We start from the raw sequence: 11,853 nt of genomic DNA on the forward strand, positions 1-11,853 counted from the left end.
CCAGCCATTTTCGATGGAGCTAGACCTTAAGGATATCACAAAAAGGTAACACAATGCCACATTTCTCACCAAATGGTGCAGCAAAAAAGAAATGCAATGAAAAAAATTTACTTTGGAAAATATGGTTGTCATAAAAAGATATTATCATGTATGAGGTTTCTATTCTTTTTAAATAAATTAATATTCCTAGACATGATGCATTTTAATTTCTAATATGGTAAATATCGATAGACAAAAATTCATATAAACAAAAAGTTCCAATTTGTCCTCATTCATTTTTAAGAGGTAAAGGGGTTCTGAGACCAAAAAGTTTAAAAACACTGTCCTAGTCCCCTACTTCTGCTACTGCCAGGTGTGCTTTGACCCCCTGAGGAGAGCCAGGGATGTCACTGTAAGTTCTGGAAGTCATCTCCATTGGTAGCAAACTTTGACTATTATACAATTAGGGTGAGTCCCAGGTCAAAATAGGCAGGTACCCATAGTAATCTTGCTTCTGCAGAGTTATTCAGGAACATGAACACATGGGGTTATTTCCATTTTGCTTTGTGAGTTCTGAATAAGCCACGGTACAATTTTGCTGACTTGCCTTGAGCTGACGGTCTTCAATTCTTAATTTATCCTGTAATTAAGCTGATTTTGCTTCACTATTACTCTGTCATGTCCTTAGGTTGCCAGTGTAACTGCTTATTAGTCAAACAGGTCAAATTTTGTGGGAAAATCAGATAGGGAACTAGCACTTGGTTGTGCTTGTTAAAATTAATCCCGGAAACACTTTAAAAAGAAACCCACAAAAGTTTTCTCAAAACAGTCTTTCTGGATGTCAAATGAAATAGGTGAGCAATTAGGCTTCTGTCCTATGATAGATTCAAATTTTTCTGCTGACCGGCATAGTGTCCTGTCTCAATCTCTGAGCTATTACTCAGGTACTTGGCTGTTCTCTGATGGAATAAGAAGACTCTGCGGTTGAAATATTTTAACTACCGAACTTGCTGACAAAAGACTAAAACATTTTTAGCCATTAGAAAAATTACTCTGGCTAAGGTTTCATTTATGCCAGGAATTATCGAAAGAGGCTTTGTTGGGGGCGGGGGGACTGACAATAACTTTAACCATTATAATGAACCACAATGACATCAAAGTATTTCTGCAAAATAATTGATACAAAGGCTTTTAAAGGTTTTAGCACTGGGATTTGTAGCTGAAACATAAAATTACGTGAAGAACCTTTGTCAGACTCAGTTTAATGCTGCTAATTTGCACTCAGCTTTCAAATGTTATGGATACAATTCCATTGCCACCTATCCGAACTAATTTTCAGGTATCTGTAGTGCTTAAAGCTAGGTTTCAGTGGTATTTGAAAGCTGATTTATGTGCACAAAATTGATAAGATTCAATTTAAATCATTTGCTAGAATTCTACTTAATTGTAGTTGATCTAGGGGAAGATACTGAAACTGAGGAGAGGGGTGTGCTGACTTTTGCACAGTGAATTTCAGAAAACTATAATGTAAGCTTCATGAAGGCAAGGACTTTGTCACTCTAGGCTTACCCCTTTGTATCCAGGGCTTAGCATACAGTATAGTAAAGGCTCAAAAAATATTTGGAAACAGATGGAAATAGAAGGGAGCAACAAGCTGACCCAACTGAATCAGTGTTAATATGGATAATTTTAATAACATGAATGGAATTTTAAGAAAATGATTATTTACAGTTGCAGGGTCTTATAATAGAATGATTTGATACCTAGGATCCACTTGAAATTGACAATGAATCCAACTTAGTCTGCTGCCCAGCTGACTCAAGCCATGCTCAGGGCATTTGTTCATTCATTCATGGAGCATACATTCATTGAGCACCTATTATGTGGCAGCATTGATCTAGGGTTAGAGATATAGGGGAATAAAATGGACAAAAATCCCTGTGCTCTTGAAGTTTACATTCTAGTGGGAGAAAGATAATGAAGAGTACACTATTTACGGTATTATGTTACAATATATACATTATGACAGATGGAGACAAGTGCGATGGAGAAAAAAAAATCAAGCAGGAAAGAGGAAATGAGGTGTTATGATTCAAAATAGAGTGATTAGAGAAGACCTCACTGAGAAGGGTATTTGAGCAAAGATCTGAAGAAAATGAGGAAGACAGTCATGCAGTTATCTGAAAGAAGAGCATGTCAAGCAAAGAGAATAGCAAGTGCAAAGATCCTGTGGACAAAGAGTGTCAGACATGTTTAAGCAACCTTCGGTTAGGGGTGTTTGATTGAACAGAAGATAACTGAAAGGAGAAACAGACAGTTCAAAAAATAATAGTCAGAGACTTCATTACCCCATCTCAGTAATGGGTAGAACAACCAGACAAAATTAGCAAGCATTTAGAACACTTAATACTATCAATCAACTAGACCTAACTGACATCTATAGAATATTTGAATAATAAAAGCAAAATAGACATCTTCTCAAGTGCACATGGAATATTATCCAGGATAGACCATATACTAGACCATAAAACAAGTTTCAAAAATTTAATTGAAATCATACAAAGTATGTTCTCAGTCCACAGGGGAACACAAGGAAAATTCTGGAAATCATAATCATGTGGAAATTAAATGACACACTATAAGTTACCAATTGGTCAAAGAAGAAATCATAATAGAAATTAGAAGATACTTTGAAATGAATGAAAATGAAATATAACAAAATGTATGAGATACCATGAAAGCAGTGCTTATAGCGAGACTTATAGCTTAAATTCTTTTTTAAAAATATTGCGGTATAATTGAATTGTAACATTATGTGAGTTTCAGGTGTACGACATAATGATTCAGTATTTGTATATATTGTGAAATGATCACCACAAAAAGTCTAGTTAACATCTGTCACCATACATCATTAAAAAGATTTTGAAACACAGGACACCAAAATGGGAAATTACTATGATTGTATGTAATAAAAAAGTAAACCTTGCTCTAACTGACATTTGACTGGAAACTGGGAGAGAAAGAAACCCTCAAATGCCAGAACCTTCCATTCACTCATGCCTTCCTCAGTAGTATGCACCCCCTTCTCCATTCTCACCCTCTGTACAAACCAGAAATAAGACAACTTACAAAAATTGTGGAGTCCCTTCTTTATAAAATTCTCTGTGGTGTGACATATTTATTCATTAGTCTTTTACCAAGCATTTCATTACATGCCTGTTTGATACTGGGACCCATTCCTGAGAGGGGGAAAAGTCAGTGTCTTTAGGGAAATTACATATTCTCCAGGGAAACTAATACTAAACTAGTAATTAGGAGATTATTTCACAATAATCTTTATATGTGCCATGAATGACCAGCTGAGACTATGAGAACATCAATAGTGCATGATCCTTATCCGGGACATCAGGGAAGACTTGCTAGAGGAGGTGACATCAAGCTGGAGGAGGAGGTGAGAGAACAGTTTTGGGACACGTGTACTCAAACACATTTTGAATTATTACCTGATTTATATGATTATATCCATACCCATGAGAAGTATACATTTTATCAGAGGCTACAAAACTGTGAATAAATTATTTTCAGTAATACATGGTTTAGGAAATGGACCTACACATTTCTATGGCTAGGTTGATATTTGAGAAGAATTTGCTATATAGATAACAAATGTTGAATTTTTCAGCTTAGTAATATTTTTCCAGCTTGCTATTTGTTTTTGTGTGTTGGTATATTTAACAGTTTGTAAAATGTGTACATATTTCTATTTCTTGTGTGGATGTGGATGTGGATTTGATCATGTTTAGACTGAAATACAGAACCACAAATTAAAGGAAATATATTTTCCTGTTCAATATCAAGCACGCTATACTTCCTTAGGCACTTTTTTTTTTTTTTTAAGATTTATTTATTTATTTTAGAGCCAGAGTGAGAGAGCATGGTGGGGAATGGGCAGAGGGAGAGGGAGAGAGAGAATCTCAAGCAGACTCCCTGCTGAGCACAGAGCCCCATGTGGGGCTCCATGCAGCGCTCGACATGGGGCTCAATGTGGGGCCTGATCTCACCCCGAGACCATGACCCTGAGATCATGACCTGGGCTGCTATCAAGAGTCAGATGCTCAACCGACTGCACCACCCATGCTCCCCAATCCTTAGGCACTTTCTACAAAAAGTAGATAAAAAATAAAATTGTTTGATTTTTGGATGAATGTGTAATATGCAAAAGTAACAATCTGAAATCCTAAGTTCTACATAGGTCGGTCAACTCCCTGCCTTCTTTTCTTTCCTTTTTTTAAAGTCTTATAGGTTGATGTATTTATATCTGTAGAAAGACCTGGAAACATCCACAGAATTATAGCTTCTCTTCAAGTCTTTTGAATTTGGGGTCAGATGGATTGTTTAGAGTGGTCTTTATAACTTTTACGTGGGGGTAGCCTGAAGGTTTTGCCAGATTCTCCTTATTGATACCCCCTAGGCCAAATCACACTTACATATGTGCTCTTTTGGCTGCAAGTGCCAAAATCCCAATTTAAATTAGCTTAGACAAAAAAGTCAATTTCGTAACAATGGAGGATGTTTGCTCCACCTGTTCTGAGCGTGAGCCTCCTTGTTCTCTCTCATGGCAAACCATCTTTCCACACAGAACAGAAACATGATCACTGAGAGCTCCTGAGCTTCTCAGCTGGCCAACTTGGCCACCTGCAGAGAAACCACCTCAACTCTCTGGGCCCTAAGTCCGAGAGCAGTGGGAAAGCACTCCTTAGGCCACAAGACTTCTAGACCCATCAACTGTGATGGGAGGCGGAGGGCTATGTGTGTGAAGTTGTATGATAACTGTAGCTCCTGAGAGAACAATCTGGGTGGAATGAAGGGGAAGTGTTCTCAGAAGAAGGAGGCAATCCTAGTAAGCAATCGCGTATGAATCCACTCTGGGATTACTGGGAGTAATAAGCATGAGAGACTAGGAGTAAATGATGAATGAGGGACTCGTGTTGGACATTTTATGTGACGTAAAGGGAGAAAAGAAGGTCGGGAGATTTCCCGGAGAACATAAGGAAACATGAGAAACTTTAGACACCCTGGGACATCATCCAAATGCTGACAAATGTTATGGCTCATTTACTTTCAAATACTCAAGTAAAAAAACAGATGAAACAAATGGCAAGATGTTAATATTAAAACGAGGCAATGAATATAGGTGTTCATTATTCTAGTCCTTCTGTATATTTGAAAATTTTTCATTAAAAAAAGAAAAATAGATAATCAGATTCCAAAGTGGATCTCGAAAAAGAAGTAAGCAGCTCATGAGGGAAAGACGAGTCAGTAGGTGGAGATATCATAGACTATTGAAACCATTTTTTTAAATTATCAAAATAATGTGTCTGACAAGGTAAATAAAAAAAGTAAGTACCCTCCTTAACGCACAAAAAGAAAAAAGGAAAAAGAAAAAAGAAATGAAGTACTGATCCATGCTCCATCATGAATGAACTTCAGAAACTTTACGCTAAGTGAAAGAAGACAGACCCGAAAGGCCCAACATTGTATGATTCCATTCATATGAAATGTCCAGAATAGCTAAATCCATAGAGACAGAAAGCATAAAAAGGATTTTCAGGGGCCGCTTAATGAGTACAGGGTTTCCTTTTGGGGTGATGCAGTGCTCTGGAAGTAGACAGTGGTGATACTGGAAGTAGACATGGTGATATAACACCATGAATACACGAAATGCAGCTGAATCCTACATTTAAATAAATACTGTACTCTTAAAAGTTGTTACTCTCTAAATATAAATACTTTATATTATTATTATATTATTATATATTATTTATAATTAATATTGTTATATTCAGTCTAACAGCATTGCCATTCTTGAAATATTTTTTGAAGTATTTTTCAAGAAGATTCTAAGGTATAATTTTTTTATTGTGGTGAAATATGCACAACATAAAATTTACCATTTTAACCATTTGTAGGAGCAGAGTTCAGTGGCATTAAGTACATTTACGTTGTTTGTTTTTTTAAAGATTTTATTTATTTATTCATGAGAGACAGAGAGAGAGAGGGAGGCAGAGGGGGAAGCAGGCTCCCCAAGGAGCAGGGAGCCCAGTGTGGGACTTGATCCCAGGATCCTGGGATCATGACCTGAGCCGAAGGCAGACCCTTAACCATCTAAGCCACCCAGGCGCCCTACATTTACATTGTTGTGCAACCATCACCATCATCCATCTCCAGAACGTTGTCATCCTGCAAAACTGAAACTCTGTCCCCATTGAACAATGATTCCCCATCTCCTCCCTCTCCCCAGCCCCTGACATCCACCACTCTGCTCTCTGTCTCTGTGAATTTAACTCCTTCAGGGACCCGGTACAAAAGGATCAGACAGTATTTGTCCTTTTGTGTCTGGCTTATTTCACTTAGCATGATGTTTTCAAGGTCTATGCCTGCTGTCACATATGCAAGAATTTCAATTCTTTTTATGGCTGAATAATATCCCATTGTATGGATATACCATTTTTTGTTTATCCATTCATTAGCAGATGGACATCTGGGTTGCTCCCACCTTTTGGCTCTCGTGAGTATTGTGGCAATTCACACTGACATGCTAGGATCTGTTCAAGTTCCTGTTTTCAGCTCTTTTGGAATGCCACATAAGAGTGGAACTGCTGGAACATTTGTTAATTCTTTGCTTAACTTTTTGGGGAACCACCAAACTGTTTTCCACAGCAGCTGCATCATTTTACGCTCTCACCAGCAATGTATTTTTATATCCTTACCAACAATCATTTGCTATTTTTTTTCTTGGTATATCCATGCTAAAGGTATAAAATGGTATCTCATTGTGGTTTTGGTTTACATTTCCCTAATGACTGATGATATGGAGGATCTTCCCATGTGTTTATTGGCCATTGATATATCTTAGTTGGAGAAATATCTATTCAAGTCTTTTGTGTATTTTCAATTTGGGTTGTTAGTCTTTTTGTTGTTGTGTGGTAAGTGTTCATATACTCTGGATATATATGATTTGCAAATATTTTCTCCCATTCCACCCATGGGTTGTCCTTTCAACTTTCTTTCTTTTTTTTTCTTTAAGGAAATATATATGTATCCCTACAGCAGAAATGGGGAAATTATAAGTTTGTGCAAAGCATACTTTCTTGAAATGGATCCCCATTCCATATTCTTTTAAATACTGGCTAACTGCTGCCACATTATTCCTGCATTTTCAAAATCCAGCCAAAATGGATACCTCTGCTACTCTTTTGGCCTTCATAGCTGCTTCCTCTCTTAGGCGAGCTTTCTTATCCAAGTTCAGGCTTGTTAAAGACTCGTTTCTTTTTTTTTTTTTTTTTTTTTTAAGATTTTGTTTATTTATTTGACAGAGAGAGACACAGAGAGAGAGGGAACAGAAGCAGGGGGAGTGGGAGAGGGAGAAGCAGGCTTCCCGCCGAGCAGGGAGCCCGATGCGGGGCTCGATCCCAGGACCCTGGGATCATGACCTGAGCCGAAGGCAGACACTTAATGACTGAGCCACCCAGGCACCCCAAGACTCGTTTCTTTTGACAGACTTCTTGCCCTCAATAACCATCGACATGCATCCTGCCACTGTCAGGGCCGTCATTACATAGCTGATCTTCCCCCAGATCTTGTTGTTGGCAGCATCAAGCATCTCGAGCAAGAGAGTCTCTGGGATCTCATCTTCCTTTTTGAAGCGACCTGACCATATCAGGATCTTCCTCTCCCAATGTGTAGGTTTGTGTAATGGCACTCTGCGGCTGTAAGTGTAGGGTGGAGCTTTTAGACTTTCTTGTGGTTTGGTGCAAAATCCATTTATTGTCTTCAAATCAAGATTTCTGGTAAGTCTTAGAGATGAGCAAACATCTCTTTCATATAACCTAAAATAACTTCCCACCGGCCTGTGGAGGCCGTACAGACTCCCCATGGCCGCCTACTCTGCCGACCTGCCAGCGCCTCGTGGGTGGTGACAGCGCGGGCATGTTCAATGTCACCAAACGCCACCTGTCTTTTCATTTTCTTATTTTTAGATGCACAAAAGTTTAATTTTGATGCAGTCCAATTTATCTATTTTTTCTTTTGTTGCTTGTGCTTTTTTTTTGTATCTAAGAAACCATTGCCAAATCCAAGGTCACAAAGATCTGCCTTTATGTTTTCTAAGAGTTGTATAGTTTTAGCTCTTACATTGAGGATTTCAATGCATTTTGTGATAATTTTTGCAAATGGTGTAAGGTAAGGGTCCAATTTCATTTTTTTACATGTAGCTATCTAACTGTCCAAGTGCTGTTTGTTGAAGAGAGATTTTTTTCCTACTACATGATCTTGGCATTCATGTCCAAAGTTAGTTGACAAAGATGTATGGGTTTATTTTTGGATGCTCAGTTCTATTCCGTTGATCTATATGTTTATCCTTACACCAATACCACACGGTTTCAGTCACTGTGGCTTTGCATTAAGTTTTGAAGTAGGAAAATCTGAGTCTTTCAACTTTGATCTTATTTTTTATGATTGTTTAGGTTATGTAGCGTCCCTTGAAATTTCCTAAAGATTTTAGGATCAACTTGTCTGTTTCTGGAAAAAAAAGGCAGTTGGAATTTTGATAAGGATTATACTGCATTTGTAGATCCCTTTGGGAATTATTGCCATATTAACAATATCAAATCTTCCAATCCATGAACACAAGGTGGCTTTCTATTTATTTAGGTCTGCTTTTATTTCTTTCAAGAATGTTTTATAGTTTTGTGGCATGCAAGTCTTGAACCCCCTTGATTAAATTTATTTCTAAGTATTTTATTCTTTTTGATGGTTTTATAAAGGAAATTGTTTCCATACATCTAATTTTTGTATTTTGATATGGAATTCTGTAACTTTGCTGAAGTCATTCATTAGCTCTAAATGTTTTTGTGTGGATTCTTTATGAGATACTATATAAAAGATCATGTCATCTATGAATAGTTTTACTTGCTCCTTTCCCATTTGGATGCCTTTATTTCCTTTTCTTGCCCCATTTCTCTGGCTAGGACTTCTAGTGCAATGTTGAGTAGAAGATGGGGAAAGTGGGCAATTTTGTCTTGCTCCTGATCATAGGGGGAGTCTTTTCAGACTTTCACCATTGTGTGTAATGTTAGCTGAGGTTTTCAAAAATGCCCTTTATTGTGATGAGGAAGTTGTCTTCTATTCCTACTTTCATGAGTGCTTTTATCATGAACACATGCTGAAGAGTGTTGAATGCTTTTTCTTTGTCAATTGAAATAATCATTAAGTTTTTTTTCCCCTTTATTCTATTTAGGTGCTGTATTTTATAGATTGATTTTTAAAAGTTGAAACACTCTTGCAATCCTGGGATGAATGAAATCCAGGACTCTGTTTAGATTCTGTTTTCTAGTAGTTCGTTGAGTTTTTATATCTATATTCATAAGGGGTCCTGGTCTGTAGTTTTTTTTTCTTGTGATATCCCTGTGTGGCTTTGGTATTAGGGCAATGCTACCTAATAAAAAGGATAAGCAAGTGTTCTGTTCTGTACTATTTTTTTGGAATACTTTGAGAAGGATTGGTGTTAATTCTTCTTTAATTATTTGGTAGAATTTGCCAGTGAAGCAAGCCATCTGTTCCTGGCCTTTTCTTTTTGGGAAACCTCTTAAATGCTGATCAGATCTTTTCACTTGTTATAAATTTGTTAAGATTTTCTGTTTCTTCTTGAGTCAGTTTTGGTGGTTTCACCTAGGTTCTCTACTTTGCTGGAGTCTGATTGTTCATAGTATTTTTTTTTTTTTATTAGTTTCAAAGGTAGAATTTAGTGATTCATCAGTTGCATATAACACCCAGTACTCATTACATCAAGTGCCCTCCTTAATGCCCATCACCCGGTCATCCCTTCCTCCCACCCACCGCCCCTCCAGCAACCCTCAGTTTGCTTCCTAGAGTTCAGCATCCCTTATGGTTTGCCTCCCTCTCAATTTTCATCTTATTTTTCCTTCCCTTCTCCTATGTTCATTTGTTTTGTTTCTTAAATTCCACATATGAGTGAAATCATATGGTTTGTTTTTCTCTGACTGATTTATTTTGCTTAGCATAATACCCTCTAGTTCCATCCACATTGTTGCAAATGGCAAGATTTCATTCTTTACGATGGTTAAGTAATATTCCTTTGTAGACATATATGCCACATCTTCTTTATCCATCCATCTGTCGATGGACATCTGGGCTCTTTCCATAGTTCAGCTATTGTGGACATTGCTGCTGTGAACATTGTGGTGCATGTGCCCCTTTGAATCACTATGTTGGTATCCCATGGATAAATACCGAGTAGTTCAATTGCTGAGTCTTAGGGTAGCACTATTTTTAACTTTTTGAGGAACCTCCATACTGTTTCCCAGAGTGGCTGTTCATAGTATTTTATAATCCTTTTTTATTTCTGCAGTGTCAGCAGTTATGTTTCCATTTTCATTTCTGAATTTAGTAATCTGAGCCTGCTCTCATTTTTTCTTGATCTTCTGGTTTTAAAATTTGTCAATTTTATTTAACTGTTTTCAGAGAACTAGCTTTTGGTTTCCTTGATTCTTCCTGTTGTTTTTCTATTCTCTGTTTGGTTTATCTCCACTCTAATCATTATTATTGCCTTTCTCCTTCTAGCTTTGGATTTAGTTTGCTTTTATTTATCTAGTTTCTTAAGGTGTACAGTTAGGTTATTGATTTGAGATCTTTTTTCTTTTTCAACATAGGCACTCACAGCTATACATTAACCTCTGGGCGCTGGTTAACTGCATTCCATAAATTTGGGATATGTTGTGTTGTCATTTTCATTTGTCTCAAAGTAATTTCTAATTTGTCTTGTGATTTGTTAATTGACCCAATTGTTGTTTAAGAATGTGTTTAGTTTTCATGTAATTGAAAAATTTCCAGATTCTCTTGTTATTGATTTTAAGTTTTATTCCATTATGATCAGATAAGATACTTTGTTTGATTTTAATCTTTTAAAATTTATTAAGACTTCTTCTGTGGCTTAACATATAGTCTACTCTGGAGAGTGTTTCATGTACACTTGAGAAGAATGTTTATTCTACTGTTTTTGAATGGAGTGTTCTGTATATGTCAGTTAGTTCTGGCTGGCTTATAGCATTGTTCAAGTCTTCTATTTCCTTGATGATCTTTTGTCTAGTTGTTCTATCCATTATTGAAAATGGTATATTGAAATCTCCAACTACTATTATAACACTGTCTATTTCTCCATTTAATTTTGTCTGTTTTTGCTTCATATATCTTGTGGCTCTCTTATTAGGCATTTTTATTAGGTGCTTCATATGCTTTGGAGCTATTTTATTAGGATTTATATCTGGAGGTCCTTGTATATTTTGGAGCTTCTTTATTTGGGAATCTTTTATTAGATATAATTGTTATATCTTCTTGATGGATTGATGCTTTTATCAATATATAATGTCTTTGTTTTTCTCTTGTAATAGGTTTTCTTAAGGTCTAGTTTATCTGATATTAGTATAGCTACCCAACCTTCTTTTGATTATGATTTACATGGAATCTTTTTTCATCTTTTCATTTTCAACCTATTTGAGTCTTTGGATCCAAAATGAGTCTCTTGGGACGCCTGGGTGGCTCAGTTGGTTAAGCAGCTGCCTTCTGCTCAGGTCATGATCCCAGGGTCCTGGGATCAAGTCCCACATCAGGCTCCTTGCTCAGCGGGGAGTCTGCTTCTCCCTCTCCCTCTGCTGCTTCCCCTGTTTGTGCTCTCTCTCTCTCTCTCTGTCAAATAAATAAAGAAAATCTTTAAAAAATCAGTCTCTTGTAGAGACTATATAGCTAGATCATTCTTAAATTTGCTTAATTTAATAATGTCAATGTCTATCTTCTCAT

General features: G+C 36.9%; 1 pseudogene; it reads right to left on the reverse strand.

The window, feature by feature from the left end:
• Positions 1-7,198: 7,198 nt before the first annotated feature.
• Positions 7,199-7,915, reverse strand: LOC144381535 (protein FAM162A pseudogene; annotated as a pseudogene).
• Positions 7,916-11,853: the final 3,938 nt, after the last annotated feature.

The sequence above is a fragment of the Halichoerus grypus genome, chromosome 4, assembly GCF_964656455.1.
Source record: "Halichoerus grypus chromosome 4, mHalGry1.hap1.1, whole genome shotgun sequence".
Taxonomy (NCBI): domain Eukaryota; kingdom Metazoa; phylum Chordata; class Mammalia; order Carnivora; family Phocidae; genus Halichoerus; species Halichoerus grypus.